Source organism: Ostrinia nubilalis, chromosome 5 (genome assembly GCF_963855985.1).
Source record: "Ostrinia nubilalis chromosome 5, ilOstNubi1.1, whole genome shotgun sequence".
Lineage (NCBI taxonomy): Eukaryota > Metazoa > Arthropoda > Insecta > Lepidoptera > Crambidae > Ostrinia > Ostrinia nubilalis.
In genome coordinates this window covers 10,394,183-10,410,356 of record NC_087092.1, presented here as the reverse complement: position 1 = coordinate 10,410,356, position 16,174 = coordinate 10,394,183, and the positions used below count along the sequence as shown (strand labels likewise).

General features: G+C 34.2%; 1 protein-coding gene across 2 annotated transcripts in view; it reads right to left on the bottom strand.

Annotated features, from left to right (window-relative positions):
• Window positions 1-15,937, bottom strand: part of LOC135071909 (G-protein coupled receptor dmsr-1-like) — an 82,924-nt gene extending 66,987 nt beyond the window's left edge. For both annotated transcript variants that reach the window (XM_063965775.1, XM_063965776.1), the window contains exon 1: window positions 15,773-15,937. The gene's annotated coding sequence lies outside the window, so the exon portion shown is untranslated. The remainder of the gene's footprint in view (window positions 1-15,772) is intronic.
• Between the last annotated feature and the right edge of the window lie 237 nt (window positions 15,938-16,174).

The window sequence follows — 16,174 nt, the reverse complement described above, 5'->3', positions numbered from 1 at the left end:
GACAACACGATGTTCATTCCTCAAAATAGCGATTACAATGATATTTGTACAAAGAAAAAAGGGACAAGTCAATACAAACCTTCACTCGATTTCTAATATTTCCACGACAATAATGATTATAGGCATTTAGCTTCGTATTGTCTAAATAAAACTTCGTCTCTGTTTTCAAAGATTAAACGCTTAGGTTTCGTATTTTTAAAGATATTTTTACCAGCAGTTTCTTCTTCAGACCTTCCAGTTTGCCCCTATTACTTATAATATAATCTAAACATAAAAGCCTTAGCTTTTGGTAAGGTACTAAAAATAAACTGACGCTAAATTATTTTTTCAATTAAGTACCAATTACCTTCGAGGGCTTAAAATGTCCTCATGCTCACAAGTAAATGTACATTTACAAGTGTCAAAAGAGATTATTCAAAATGAAAATAAAAACAACCTATTCAGTGGGTTGCAAATGTTACTCTATATTAGCATAATAATGACGGCAAGCATGTTTATGAGGATGAATTATGTAGTATTACAGTGTTACCGAGACGCAGAAACATGAAACTGGGTGTTTTTGATGCAAGAGGTGGAATTGTGTAAAGCAATCGTTATCATTTGGCAGTTCATAACGTACGATTATTCTGTCAAACGCTTTGTTTAACTGACTTTATTGTACGTTATGAACTGTCAAATGATTACGATTGCTTTACACAATTCCACCTCTGATTTGTTGAATGTGGCGTCATTTTAATTATTTATTTATTTATTTATTTATTTAAGGACAACCAACAAAACATACACCATACATTCACAGTTTCCTTATAAATAAATTAAGCTAAGGTGTTGCCACGACATGCACCGAATGTTGGATAACAATAACGTTGCCAAAGTGACAGAATGCAAAACAATAAATTATTAGCTAACCGTCGGAGTATACAATTCAGAAATTTGTTTTTTGAATTTACGTAGCGAAGATGACATATCAACGCTGGCCCCGGATGAACGTGACAGGTTGCTAAATTGTGACTGAATCCTGTTGATAGAGGAGAAATGACCCAGATTTGTCCTAAAACCATTTGCTTTAAACGGCAGATACCTGGACAACCGAGCTAGTTTGAAGGGAACATTGAATTTAATCTGTTTAACGAGATCAGGACAATCTATGTATGATATGCATCAAAAATATTGCAACACGTATCTAATTGTGAATATAAACTAGTATGAATAAGTACTTGATTTTCAATGTTAATTTGGTTCAGTTTTTTTTGCATACCTATTTAGTATAAGACGCTAAATACATAGAATAAGTACCTTATATGTCATACAATACTGACTCTCGGTAACTCTTCAACTCATTGGGTCTCGAAACGACAGCAGTGCGATTCCAAAATTGTATGTACCCCTTTTGTCTTAATCTACTCCAACTAAGTAATACGTTAAAAGAAATAGAATGATTATAATGGTGCGAGAAAATAGTTTTGCTATTATCACCTTCGATGTTGGGTAGGATCTTTAGCATTTTGTGAGCAGAGCTGAACCGTTTTGTAAATGTTGTGTCAAATATCAACTGAATCAGTCGCACCCACTTACGGACAATTCGCAGGAATTAGAATAACTCAACATAAATGTTTCACAAAATGTACGTTTATTATGCAGGTCGTGTTTTCGTAAGTTTATGTGTATGGATGGCGGGTAGAAAAAGTTAAAAGGCATGTGTTTGTTTGCAGATTTAGCGGGTAAAACATAACATTGTTTATTCGTTTATAAAGCATTTTTTCTGTTTTATGAACTTTTTAGGGCTTTGGCTTTGGGGGTTCTAGAGCAAACAATGTCATGTTACTTTATACAAGAACAACAACATTTCTAGTTAACATTTTTAAAAATACTGATTCTTTTTTATCGGGGATCAGACTAAAGTCTCGAGTTTGTAGATCAAGAAGTTAGATGTAGCGCTCTTCCAGCAACATAACCATGATACCACAATCATACTGTTACCACCATAACGATAAAAGAAGTACCTACAAGAAATGTCTTAACACGTTGAGTGCGAAACCAGGTCTATAGACCTTGTGTACGTCTCGCTTACCGTGCGGCTAAGAAAAATATAATCTTCCTTGTCGTGCGAAAGGCATAACTTCAATGAAGAATGTTCACTAATTTTGTTTTTTAGCTTTCTGTATTCTCTGTTAAAAATAAAAAATACACGTGAAAGAATTATTTCGATACGTTAATTAGTTTCCAAGATATTGAATTTTAAAAGTGCGGGCGCGGCCGGCCCGCCATTTTATGCGCGTGACGTCATATTACAACGACTGGCTCATATTTGTATGGGTGGAATCTTGCAAACTGAATTAAGACCCACTTCCAGGCAACCGATTAAGCTGAAATTTCGCAAACACATGTGATTTGGATGACCATGCAATATTATGATGACATGGAGCTGATCTGATGATGGAGCTGGAAGGTGGCCATAGGAACTCTATAATAAAACGACTTAAATGCATCGAGTTTGGGCTCGTTCGTTTTGTATTGATGAGTATTTTAATTCTATATAGTAATCGGGGTCTAATGATGGAGCTGGAAGGTAATTCGCAATAAAACGACACAATCGCATCAAGTTTGGGTTTGGTTCAATTTTAATTTCTGTGATGGGTCTGGGTGTTAATATGTATAATAAGTTTGTATTTACAAAAAAAAATTATTTAAGTATGTTTATATCCGTTTTCTAGTGAGCGGACGCTGTGAATGTACGTCACACGGGGTCACGTGACCGTCGGCGGGACTCAATATTTAAGCGAACTTTGAATGCCTATAAAATCATAACTACTGGGTATTTTTGAATGAAATAAAAACTTATGTATTTGTAAATGTAAAAGCTTAACTATAACATAGGTTTCAAGTGATTTTGCATACCTAGTAACATTCTCAATTGGGTCCGGTGTAGGAAAGTGATGAATATATATCTATGATGTATTCTTAAAATAGAATCCAATGATGTACCTACCTCAATACCAGGTTTTTAGACCTGGTACCGCACGGAAGTAATAAAATGTCTTCACAATGCGAAACCAGGTCGAAGCACCTTGTACCCTGCGCACCTGGTACCGCACCCCACGCTAGCTTCGTGCAGCCAGTGTTGCCTCGCATTCGTAAGAAACGCACATGTCGACATGGCGTCAAGAGAAACAAACAAAATCAAAACTGTAAATTGATTATAATTTAATTTGCTACACGATTTATAGCTAATTTAAATAATGTTTTTCGTGACAAACATTTGAAGTTGTAACTAAATGTTATTAAATAATATGTTTTCTTTAAATATAGCTTATTTAAGTATTTATGCACGTATGTCTTATTTGTAAAATATTTAGACTAAATTATTACAACATCTTTGTTTGTTACTTTTTTAAATTTTTATTATAACTTAATTTAAACTATTAATATTTGTATTTCACATCCCTAGAATACTCACCAGACTTCCCTACTTCAGTGCGGCACAGGGTGCATAAGCCTTGTATTTTGAATATAGCTATAATTTTTATACTAAACAAGTTATTCACGAACGCCTTCAGGTGTATGTCAATAAATGCATTATTATTAATATTCAAAGAAAAAAACCACAATATCTATTAACATGAAGCCAAAAATAAAATTAATATATTTTAAATATTACAAGGTCTTTAAGCCTTGTGCCGCCACAATGTAAGTTTTAATACCAGGTTTACTGACCTTGTACTGAAGGAATGGAAAGTATTAGAAAGTTACTGCCGCAGCAAAGGTGTTAAGATCTGCTTATAATAAATTCACATACGATACAAATTCTAATTCGATTCGAACTGTTGATCTGTGTGCCTACCATGAGTTTACGTTAGGTGAGCTCGCTGCGTCTTTCCGTTCTATACATGGCCAGAACGCACCCATAGGAAACTGCTCGTGTATATTTTGGAGTGTCTCTTTGTAAGTCGGTCACTACAAACTATACACGAATTTTGCGTACTGATCGTGTATAGTTTGTGTCGTGGATGGATTCCGTCTTCGCTCCAAACTATACTACACCACTTACAGTTGACTAGAGTGTGTTTAGTTTATTTGATTTAATAAAATATGGAATTATATTTAAAATTATTACATTTATTAGATATTATGCTCGTGCTTTGTCCTCGAGATTAGAAATAAGAACTACCTATGTAGATCACGTACGGTGATGTCATTTTTAAATTCATTAATTTTTACATAAAATATTACTATTTTACTGAATCTACATATTATTATAATAAATCTAGATTTATAACACTAATGTAAGTGGTTTCTGAAATTAAATTGATTAGGTAGATTTCAAATTAAATAACAATTATTTATTAGTGAGAGTGAATGAAGAAAGTTAAACGTGCATTATTAACTAAAATTGTCGACCGTTCGGTGTAGTGGTTCGAAACGGATAACTGTTCCGGAGGTAGCGGGTTCGATTCCCGCACAGTACAAACATTAATTTGTGTGCATGAACATATTTTGATATTTGTTTGTATTGGACTGGGTGTCTTCTATGTATAATAAGTATGTATTTACAAAAAAAGTATTTAAGTATGTTTATATCCGTTATCTAGTACCCATAGTACAAGCTTTGCTTAGTTTGGGACTAGAAGCGCAGTGTAAAATGTCCAGGGATATTCATTTTTATTTATAAGGTTTTATCTCAAGAACAAAAATCATTTTCACATACATAATTCTTAATTTCAGAGTTATTCAGCCCCAAAACAAATATCTTTTCTATGGCAGAATATGGAACACCAAAAAGCTCTTTATCAAAACAATGGCACGTGTCGAAATTGATTCAATGTTTAAAGTAGACACGCAGTTATGAATTAATATGCAATAGAGCCGTGTGGTGACGGCAGAGTAGAATACATTTGTCACCAACCCCTACTCTTCCCGCGGGTGTCGTAAGAGGCGACTTAGGGACTACACATCAAACAGAGAATGGGCAGCAGCGCTCTCTGAAAAACATCAATCTTTTAAACTGCGATCTCCAACCCGCCTGCCTAGCGTGGAGATTATGGCAAAACCCTCCACTATAGTGGAGGAGGCTCATAGTCCAGCAGTGGACTGTAAAGGGCTGTTGATGATGATGCAATAGAATGAGAGGTAAATAAGTCAAAATGACGAGCATGCAACTAAGTACTCGCGTATAAATTGTAATCGCGAACTTATTACAATACATACATGATTAGTCCGTATGCGTACAGTTACTGACGATGTATATTTTGGAGTAAGATAATTGACCTAAGTCACTACAAAGTATACGCGAGCAGTACGCAGCGTATGCGTACTGGTCGTGTATAGTTTGGAGGAGCTTAGTAAAAAAAGTCACATCCAAACTATACTCGATTAGTTTCACACCCTTGCGTTCTGGCTATGTATAGACTGGAAAGACGCGAGCTCGCTAGCGAATACGTCAAAAAATTCTATGAAGATTTATTTCTTGAAAGTAGCCGCTAGGGGCGCTGCACAATATGTCATACATTTAAATGTCATTTTTTTACGCAGTCGCTAGCGAGCACACCTAACGTAAACTCATGGTAGGCACACTGTTGTAAATGGGTACTATGTTATATTACAAGCGAATATCCTTCAACAAGTGGAAAGTGCTACCATCTGCTTTTACTGTGAAGTTTATTGCTTGTAAATAACTAGTACTTGTACTAAGATTTTATTTGTGTAGACTAGATTCGTTCTTCTAAAAAAGTGTTCCATTCCCGCACTTTGTATACAAAGTCCGGAAATTCGGACTATAAATAACACATTGAAAACCCACGCCTAGCTTCTACTTTATCGAAGCCTAGCAACTACATTATAATGTATACAGGGTGAAAACGATAAGTGATCTCACTCGATTATTTCGAAACTAAGTATTTATGATATCGAAAAACTGGTTACGATTTTTTTTAATTACTTTTAAACGATATAAATAGTTAATAGAGTACAGAATAATCTGGATTTATCCGAAAATTCAATTTTTCGCAGCACACAGCAAAGCACTTTCAGGATCAGTAACTAGTTTTTCGTTATCTTGTACAGTTTAGAAATAATCGAGTGAAGTCACTTAAGTGCATATCTTTTCTACCCTGTATGTATGCTATATTCATACGTACAAGGTTAAGAGGTTAACTTTACAATACAAAAACCATTTTAAGTAGGAGAATTTGTAAAAGGACACCACAAGGAAAGAGAAATTCTTTTTGGTAAAAAGAATAAAGATAAGGAAAATAACGCTAAAATAAATATTTGTATCGTGGGGACAAGAAACCATTGCTATAAGTACATTGCATTTGATTTGGAAAAGTACTAACACGACTCTAACAAACTATAGAGAAATACCACCTAAAGATTTTAAATTACAAAATATATCACCAGATAAATAAAACACAACTTTGTTTAGCTAAATACAGGTTCAAATGATTATCTCTACCAATATTCTAAAGTAGGTATTATCAGCAAGTTAAACCTAACTACATTCTCACTGTAGCGTTCTCACGTAGGAATAGGTAGGTAATAAATAACGTTTCTTATTTAAGAGCGTTTACGCCGTTTGGCGCAAAAACAGTACTTTTTCAACTCGTTACAATCATAAACCAGTAATACTACAAATATGTTATAGGCATAAATAGTTAGGCAATTTCGTCGTCTAAATAGTTAATTGAGAAAATATTGCGATTAGTTTAGTATTTAAGAATTCTATCAAGATAAGTCCACACAGGTTTTGTAAATTTCCACTTTAGCGTCAGTTTACAAGCTGAAATTTTTATAAAAATACTGTGAAAACGATTTAAAAAACATTTATATCCTATAGCATAGATCCTTGGGCAAATAGTTATCTGAGAAAATTTTTAGATTTAAGCATTTTACAATAAGAAATCACAAATTAAAAGAACGTGAAATACCCAAAAATCAAAGTGATTTTTTCACCAATATTCTTCCTTTATTCAACATAAAAATAGCTTAATATAATAAAACAACATCTTCTTTAAAATATTTACTTTGAAACGATATTTAATTCATTGTTATTGTTTTGCTATAAACATTTGAAAACTATTAAAAAACGCCGCGCGCGAATCATTTCCAATGATGCCCCTTGAAACGCCGCGCTTCGCGTAAACGCTCTTAAACTAGTCACTTACTATGTATCGCAAGTCATGTTTCTGAAAGTACATAACAACTATGTGCAGACCCAAATTCTAATCTTTGTTTATACAATGTTTACGGAACGTTTTGAACCAACTTTGATAGTTGGAGGCTGGGACTCTAAAATTACATTCAAAACTCTATCCAACATTAATAGTGGTTACAAGGCAGGGTGAGATTGATCAAAATTCTAGAACTTGTCCAATCATCTTGCTAGTGTCAGTCAAAGTTAATACAGAGTAAATCAAATAGTTTTGACTGGATTTCTAAAATTCATGTTAATTGGCAAAAAAATAACACAAATAATATTTACTAATGATTTCCAAAGTAAGATTTATTTATCATTTAATAATATTTACTTCCACAAATTTTATAAATGAAGTTTGCAGTGGCTACAAAATCATGCTTAGATTCGATTGGTTGACCTTAAAAAGCAGTGACGTCACAAATTAAGATCTTTTGATCAGAGATTACAATATCTATTTTTATTTGAACTAAGTAGGCGTCTACCGGATATGAAGGTAATGCGTTGGCGGTGGATTAATAATTAGAACCTTTTTTGCGGGGGTTGGCGTCCTCTGGGATTTGGGAGTGGCCTAAAAGCTTTGTTTAATATGCCGGCAAATAACAATCAAGACACGCTCACACATTAGACATTTCAACGCAACAAGATTTAAACAAAATACAGTCGCGAGTGGGCGTCAAAAGGACAACTTTTTTTTTCTTTTATGGCATGCAACCACGACGATTTAGCCAAAATGGCGACGACACTTTCATTATTTGACAGGTTCCATTTTTGAATTATTAATGATGATAATGCTTATTATTATTATACGTCAGGCAAAGTAGGTGGTATGTAAAAAAGACAATGCCGGAAATTGGCGTCTTTTTTTTTTCGCGCGGCCATCGACCAAACCTTGTTTTTTGATTACAAAATAGTGTAATAAACCAAACTTACTATGACATGTATACCTCTAAACTCAGTCTGAACTGAGTTACGAGCATTAGAAGTTTGATGATTTTCATACTAGATTTGCTTTTTGCGCGCAAGTTTTGTAAGAAATTGCAACAAAATAGTGACATTGTATGTGTAAACAAACAATACCATCCATTAAAGGCTCCAGACATCAGTATGCAGCAGAATCAGCGCAATAAAAAATAGCGCAATAATTTGTTGCAATTTCTTACAAAACTTGCGCGCAAAAAGCAAATCTAGTATGAAAATCATCAAACTTCTAATGCTCGTAACTCAGTTCAGACTGAGTTTAGAGGTATACATGCCATAATAAGTTTGGTTTATTACACTATTTTGTAATCAAAAAATAAAGTTTGGTCGATGGCCGCGCGAAAAAAAAAAGACGCCACCTTCCATACAAAATCTGGCATTGCCATTTTGAATAATATAAATCACCAGTTGAAATGTTTAAGTGAGTATAAACGAATAAAACAATATGGGGCAAAACCTTTGTTTTCAATCATTTTTCAGTCCCGGGCGAGTTTTCAGCTGCATATCCATTCGAAAATGAAATGAGGAATATTTCAAAGGCTATTCTTTAAAATAAGACAAAAATATGCGGAATTCCGGATTTTCAAAACGTTGTTTTAGGATCATCCCACGCGGCCAAAATAAATATTTGTGGACATGGTGTTTTTAAAACTCGTTAATGAAAACTCAATTGAGTTGTTGAACGAAACGATGAAAAAACTTACTAAGGTAGGTAGATTGATTTAAACTGTAATGAGAACAATTAAAACTGTTATTTTTCAACAACAAATAATTTCAGATATAAAGTATTTGAAATGATAGTGCCAGGATTTGATATTTAAAAATAGCTCGTTCCAGGAAACAACTATTAGCTTAATACTCGTTAAGTTAATTATCTGTTACTGTTTTTGAAATAGTAAAATCATAAACCCAAAAAAAAACTGCGTATTAGGGGTATGTCAAAACGTCAATCATGTAACTTACTAGGTAGGTATTTAAAAATTGGACCACAATAAAATGTTTACTCATAATGTTAAAATATTTGCATCGAGGCTTGAAATTAAATAAGTGAAGAACTTTTCATTCAACCCTTATATTTTTCCAACAACCTCTCGCATTTATTATAACCCTGGGATTGGGCCTTTTGAATATGATTCAAGCCTTTTTAATTTAAATTACGAATTTCTCTTATCATTGGCCCTGGAATATATTAACATCTCTTTCAGTTTTGGTAGTAGGGTCAAAGTATATTGAAATGGAAAAAGGGATTCATATAAATTATCCTTTGCATAAATATTAAATACCTAGCTGATAAAGTGGGGAAAAATAAATTCTATGTGAGAACATGTTTGATTAATCGTAAAATGACCAAAGTGAAATTTATTAAGTACGTGCTGTTAAACCTAACAATTAATAGAAAAGCTTTTTTAAAATAATATGATTTATGTACGGTGTCTAATGGCACACTGCACACATCAGCCTGCAAATGTTTGTTATTAACACATACCTATAATAAGTAGGTACATAAGATACACAGCATAAACTTGAGTTGTACTGTAGGTACCTACATTCGTAACTTATAGAAACAAGTTCATGTGAATAAAAGTAGGCAATTTATTAGGAATTTACTAAAATAGAAAGCTCAATTAACATACAAACGGTTTAGTTAAAAAAAATATGCGGGCATTACACAATTGAAGTTCACCAGGAAAAAAACGTTTTTGTCACGCTTACGTATTAAATTCGACCTCGATATGTAAATTGCGTATGTAGCAGTATAAACAAGCTTCGAATTAACGCAAAAAAACTGGTTCACGTTTATAATGTAAAGGATGTTAGTCTAAGATTATAATTATAAACAAATAACAGATTCCGTTGTTTTTGGAAAACTTTTGATTGCGTCATTTTAATAAACTTAGCTAACGAAGAATATAACATGAATAAGCGACAACATAATATATTATATGTCCGTCTATTTTAAAAATCACTAATATAAACATTGAAGTATCCCTATTTTATCTTATTTTGGCAGTTACTCATTATTACTCAAGTTACGGAAATTATATCATTCATTTATGTTTTATCAACATGACGTATTTAATTAGAGAGTAGCTATAAGTTAACTCTTTGCGTCTGTATATTTCCTACGATACGCGCAATACCTACTTATTACTGAAAATCCAAGCCGGCAAAGTCGCGGACAAAAACTAGACAAAAACAACAACTGTCTTACAAACTTTGGAACTTGAGGAACCCTAATATCATCCTATAATAAATTGTGTGTGGTTTGTCGCTCAAGCTTTTGTGTATTCTAGAGGTACAACTTTAAACCTAGCAATAGGTGCTCGTTATTAATGGTTGTGCCCAGTAAAATGACAAGGGTACAGAAAGTAAACTCGTTTGTATTCTCGGAATAATAATTAGTTAAGGAAAGTGTAAATAGAAGCTAACACTAAAATAAACAAATTTTAACTTAGACTCTTAGTACTTAGTATTCACAAACATTACTATGAGGTCTCAGTGCGCGTGGACACACAGGGTGACACACGAACCTATCACCGAGCTCTATTCAACGCCGTGCGTTCGATTTGCTGCTTCACTAAGGCACGATTCGACCAAACTTTTATCCGAGAATAACTCCTGGTATAACTGGCACATTGACAGTCTCTGTATGAGAAATATGTCAAAATGTCGAATAACTGTCGATTTATTCTGAGATTAATATTTACTCTTGTTTGGTCGAATCGTTTGTGAATACAGGCCTTAGTTACTTAGGTCGACGAAAACCTATTGCCATCACAGGGCACTTTGAATTTTCCATGAGACTGATTGACAATTTATTGGACTGAACTGTTTCAAAGTCTTGAAAATACGGTCCACTGACTATCTAGAATTTAGAAGCATCCTAAGAGTTTTGAACTTAACTTAGTCGCGCTGAGCAAGCCAATTCATATTCTAGATTCATAGATTCATAGATCTAGTTTCCAATAAAACTGTTTCAACACATAAACCGAGAGTAGTCTCAAGTATCTAAGATATATTGGTTTCTGAGGCTATTCGGCTCTTGGAGTTACGGGATATTACGAACGTCACAGGGAACCAAAAATTACTAGAACATTTTCCGCTTTTTCCCTGTCGGAAGCGGTTAGAGAATCGAGACAATTTTATGAAGTCGCATCTCCACAGGAGTCTACCATTTATTTCGAATTCTGTGAACGAAATCAAAGGTTGAAACAATACGGGCATTTACGAATCTTCCTGTTGAGCCAGCACATAAGAGCAATCATTCTTTTGTCTGCCCCAGCCGCTTCCCTTCCCATTCCTTCAAGCCTGAAAAATTGCTTCTTGTGTAAAGGTGACATTTGTGTTTAATTGTTCAGCCATTTGCTCTCAGGAGTGTGATTTACTGAAGCAATAATCACGCAAAAGGATTTTATTAATCCTCTTTCAGACGCGCAGAAAGCAATGTGGCGTAGACAGCAAGTTTCATGAAAAGGTAGAGTTATTATTTTCTGTAGATATTTATTGCAATACTGGTTTTCTAGGAGTTCAAGTTTATAGGACCAGTAATCATTTAAAGAAATAAGTGGCATCAGATGTATAGGTATGTAGAGTTCCGGTGGCTATATCTCACTTTTAATTATTTGAAAGTAGAAAATTGGCTTTCCTTTTTTCATGAACACTTTTGATGGCGAAGCATACACTTGCGTTGATTGTTTGTTCTTATTTATACATTATACTCGTACTTTGTATATCACCTGCCAATCTGTTGCTGCAAGGGTTTCCACTTGAATAAGTTATCGTCAAACGAAACTAAAAAGTTACGCACGCGTTGGACCCTAGTTCAAAGTTTCAGCATTTAGATTTGGATACCAAGTATTGGTGACCAATTATTGTGTGGAATATTAAAGCAAATAAACTCACTCAGTTTTACTCACTTCTTCATTTACCTTATGAAGTAACATCTTATTATAATATCTCACAAATTCGGACATCAAATCACCCTGATCATGATGTCAGACTACACGTTATATGTTAGAGAGAACGCCCAGGGCCACCACCCTTAAACCCAAAACGTTTCTGTCAGATATTATAATCAACCCTGCAATATGTATCCAAAGAGGAAACAACATAACGTGATTAACGTTAAATAATTATGTCACTCTGTAACAATTTACGTTAATATTACTCGTTGATCTTTAATAAGATTATGGAACCGCTTACATAAACAAGAAGTAATTACTTGGAATAAACATCATTTCGGCAACTTGGTTTCTTCTTAATTCTATGTAAACGTTTCATTTTCTTTCGCCCTAGGGTAACTCTATGATTAGATGATTCCTGTTAAACAATTTCATTATAAGAATTTTCTTTTTGGATTAAACTAATAATTTGTTCTTGAAGTAAAATTACAAGGTCCAAGATTACTAAGTTGGTACTTACTTAGATTTGAAGAAAAGTGTACCTACTTAATAATAGTGAAGAACTCAAAATCTCAATAAGAATACCTACCGAACGCCGGAATTCTATAGCCTAGCAAAAAGTAACAGTTAATTAACAGAAACAATTAAATGTAACACTGTTTTCTTTGTTTAGTAAATGATAAGGTTATTTATAGAAATGTGATATAGTAAACTTAGAGACTTCTCAGCAGGAAGGTTCGTTTTTGTGACATACGAGTATTTATGAATCCTGTCGAAATGATATTTCACATAATTCGATGGATCATTTTTCACTTGCTAAAGACGTGTAGTGGCTCAAATGACACTTGCCATCTTGAGTTATTTTGTTTGTGGAACTGATAAAACACTGACGCCCGTATTCACAAGCATTACTATGAGGTCTCACAGTGCGCGTGGATGCACAGGGGGACACACGAACCAATCACAGAGTTCTAATTCAACGCTGTGCGTTCGAATTGCTATTTCACTTAAGCAAGCATCGTTTGTGAATACGGTTAAGATTAGTTCCTTAATTTTGTTTATGATTGGACGGCGCCTCAACGCGGCGGAGCAAAATTTAATCAGGATGCTACGACTTATTTCTAACAGTCTTATAAATTGATGATTCGTGCTTTGGTTCTATGCTCCATTCTAATTTATTTATTTATTTAGGTTATTTATTTATTTAATGTATTCAGAACGTGTGTTTGTCTCGAAATATTATTATGCCACGCCTTTCCCCTCCAAGTAACCAACTTATGTAAACGGACAAAAACAACAATCTTAATATTTTCCAATCCTTCAGTGTTTTCCCTTATCGATATTCGTGTAGGTAGGTACTGAACAAACGTAATTATAGTAAATGGATGTTGAGTTGAACCGATTTACCGGTTATAAATATACGTCATCATAGGTATAAAGATTAAAATTTTATTGTTCTGATAAATGTTGACGAAAATGTTTGATAAACTTCTTAAACATAATGCAAAGCAGCTTATTATTTTACCACGATTCTACTTCTCCTTAAATGTGACAAACCAAAGTAATCATTGCTTGTCACTAATCTGATGTCGTTAGTGCATTGAGCATGAACAGATCCTCGCCCCAGCAGACCCAATTATTTTGACACCTCGCTCCGAAGCCACATATCGCCATATAAACTGATGTATACAGGATGAAATTTAAACTTATCTACTCATGATACTCAGTAATATTTTCCAAATATGAGACAAATCCTATGAGTTTTTTGTCTTTGTTTTTGCTATTTATTTGTGTTAGTGTGCTCATCAGAGTTTAAAACGATTGTATAGATATACCTATTGTCGAAATAAGATGCCAGTGTTAAGCTTGATGTCCCGTCCTATGTACCTACAAAGTATGAATTATATTAGTAGGTATTTGCAATTTTAACACATTGGATTTGTATCTTAATTGAGGAAATCCAATGTAATAATAATACTATGTATCATGAGTAGAGTCTCATTTTAAAAAGATGCCACCGACTTAAAAACGCCCTGTATAAACTGTTTGTCCGAGTCGCTTGCTGGGACAATCAAAGAACCAATCTTGGTGGATCAAAGTACAACAATAGAACGTGACACTAGTTTGGATACTCGGCCGTGTTCCAGATGTAAAGTTTCTACGCTAGGTATGTATTGGATTCCCAAGGATTAACATAATTTGTGAAAAATCACCTACTTACTTATTTTGAAAATTAAAAATAACTTGAAAATATCGAACTGCCTAAGGCGGGAATTGAACCCATGACCTTCCGCTTGCCGGGCGACTGGGTTCAATTCCCGCCTAAGGCAGTTCGATTTGTTCAAGTTATTTATAATTTTCAAATTAGTATGAGATGGGACTCTTAACGCTAAAAATTAAATAACTACCTACTTATTTTGTTTCAGTATGGTTGTGTTAATATGGAATCACTCGTATATATTTTTTCCCGGTTTGGGAGTTGTGAAGCCGAAATGTATGTCTAATGATTTCCTGCTTTCGAGGGCACGTGAAGCTGACGAGCCATGTCAGAAATCAATGGCGACCTCAGATCATCTATGATCATAGATGGCGACACATTGAGTCCTACTCATACAATCAACGTGATAGTATATCGTATTTTATATTAGTGGGCACATAATTATACTGAGATCATTTAATCTATTTGTAAGCCAGTGGTCATTTTAGTGATCGCTTTGATCTTTAAATGAATTTAATTGGTACAGACAAAGAAAAATATTAATCTCTTCAAACCACAGGGTGCTGCTACGAGTAACGAATCTTTTTTGACGAACGAATGAATTGCCATTCAGTTAGGTACGAATTCAAATACAAATGCCGAACTACGTTAATTATTTCAAAGGGTGAACCAGCATCAATTAAATTGACCTTTCACATAATTTCCTAGACTATCAATCAAGACTAGCTTGGAACTAGTTTAAAATGCACATTCTCTTTATTTTTAGCATTCTCAATTAAAAATATTTTGTACTCGTTATCATACAAAGGTACACATTGAACAGCTGTGTGAAAATCTGTGTTTGTTCTACATCGCACTTGTGTAATGTAATTTTCATAATGAGTCGATTTATCTCGTGTCTCATGCTGCCGTAATTATTTCTCATTCATCTGTTAAGGCTACGTTTCCGGGTGCTACTCAAGTGTGATTAGATATTATGCTACTCGAAGAAAATCATTTTCCTTATATGCGTACAAATATGTATAAGACATTTCACCAAAAACTTCTCCCAACTTCGACATTCATCAAGATACTTTCATCTCAACTTTACTAAAGACAAAATAATCAATAGATTCTAATTAAAATAATCAAATTCGCAATCTCATCAGCACCTAATTTGATATTGACGAACGATAACGAAATGTTTAATTGAGAAAAACAAACATGGCCGCCGAAACCTGTTCGCCGTTTATCTAATTTATTTTCGACACCGTGTTTTTACGACTTTTTATATGACTTTTCATTCATCAAACCCCGTTACGAACGATTTATTTTCACTGATATCCACAAATATACTCGTACGCACGCTCTAATAAAACTATTAACAACTCAAAGTTTATTAAAACATTTTTAACGCAAAGTTTGTTTTCTTTCAAAAAAGTTTTCTATTCCTGTTCCAATTTCAAAACACCAAAAAAGTTCCTTCCAAAAAAAAGTACTTACGTTCTGTCAAATCCAATCAGAGTACTGTCCATTGCGGTAATTTGTGATAAAAACCGTGCGTCTGTTAGTAATTACGCGAAATTCAGCGGGCGCGGAACGACGTGGCGTGCACTGATCGCCGAGTCAAGCCGAGCACTGGGGTCGAGTCGCCGACCGTCGCCTCAACGCCGCCGACTGTACAAAGAGGAAACTGAATGAAAAGTGTTTTCCCGATGTCAGTTGCAGATACTCAACACTCGAATAAAGGCATTGGTTGGTTTTTGTTTTTGTGATTTTGTTTTCCACGATGTTTTGACTTTCAATTAACGCAATTAAAAGTGGGAAGGGTGTAATGGACAGATTAGAAAGACAAAAACTCTGATTGCCAACCTTCACGTAAAATCTTTTGCTTTTTCCAGGAAA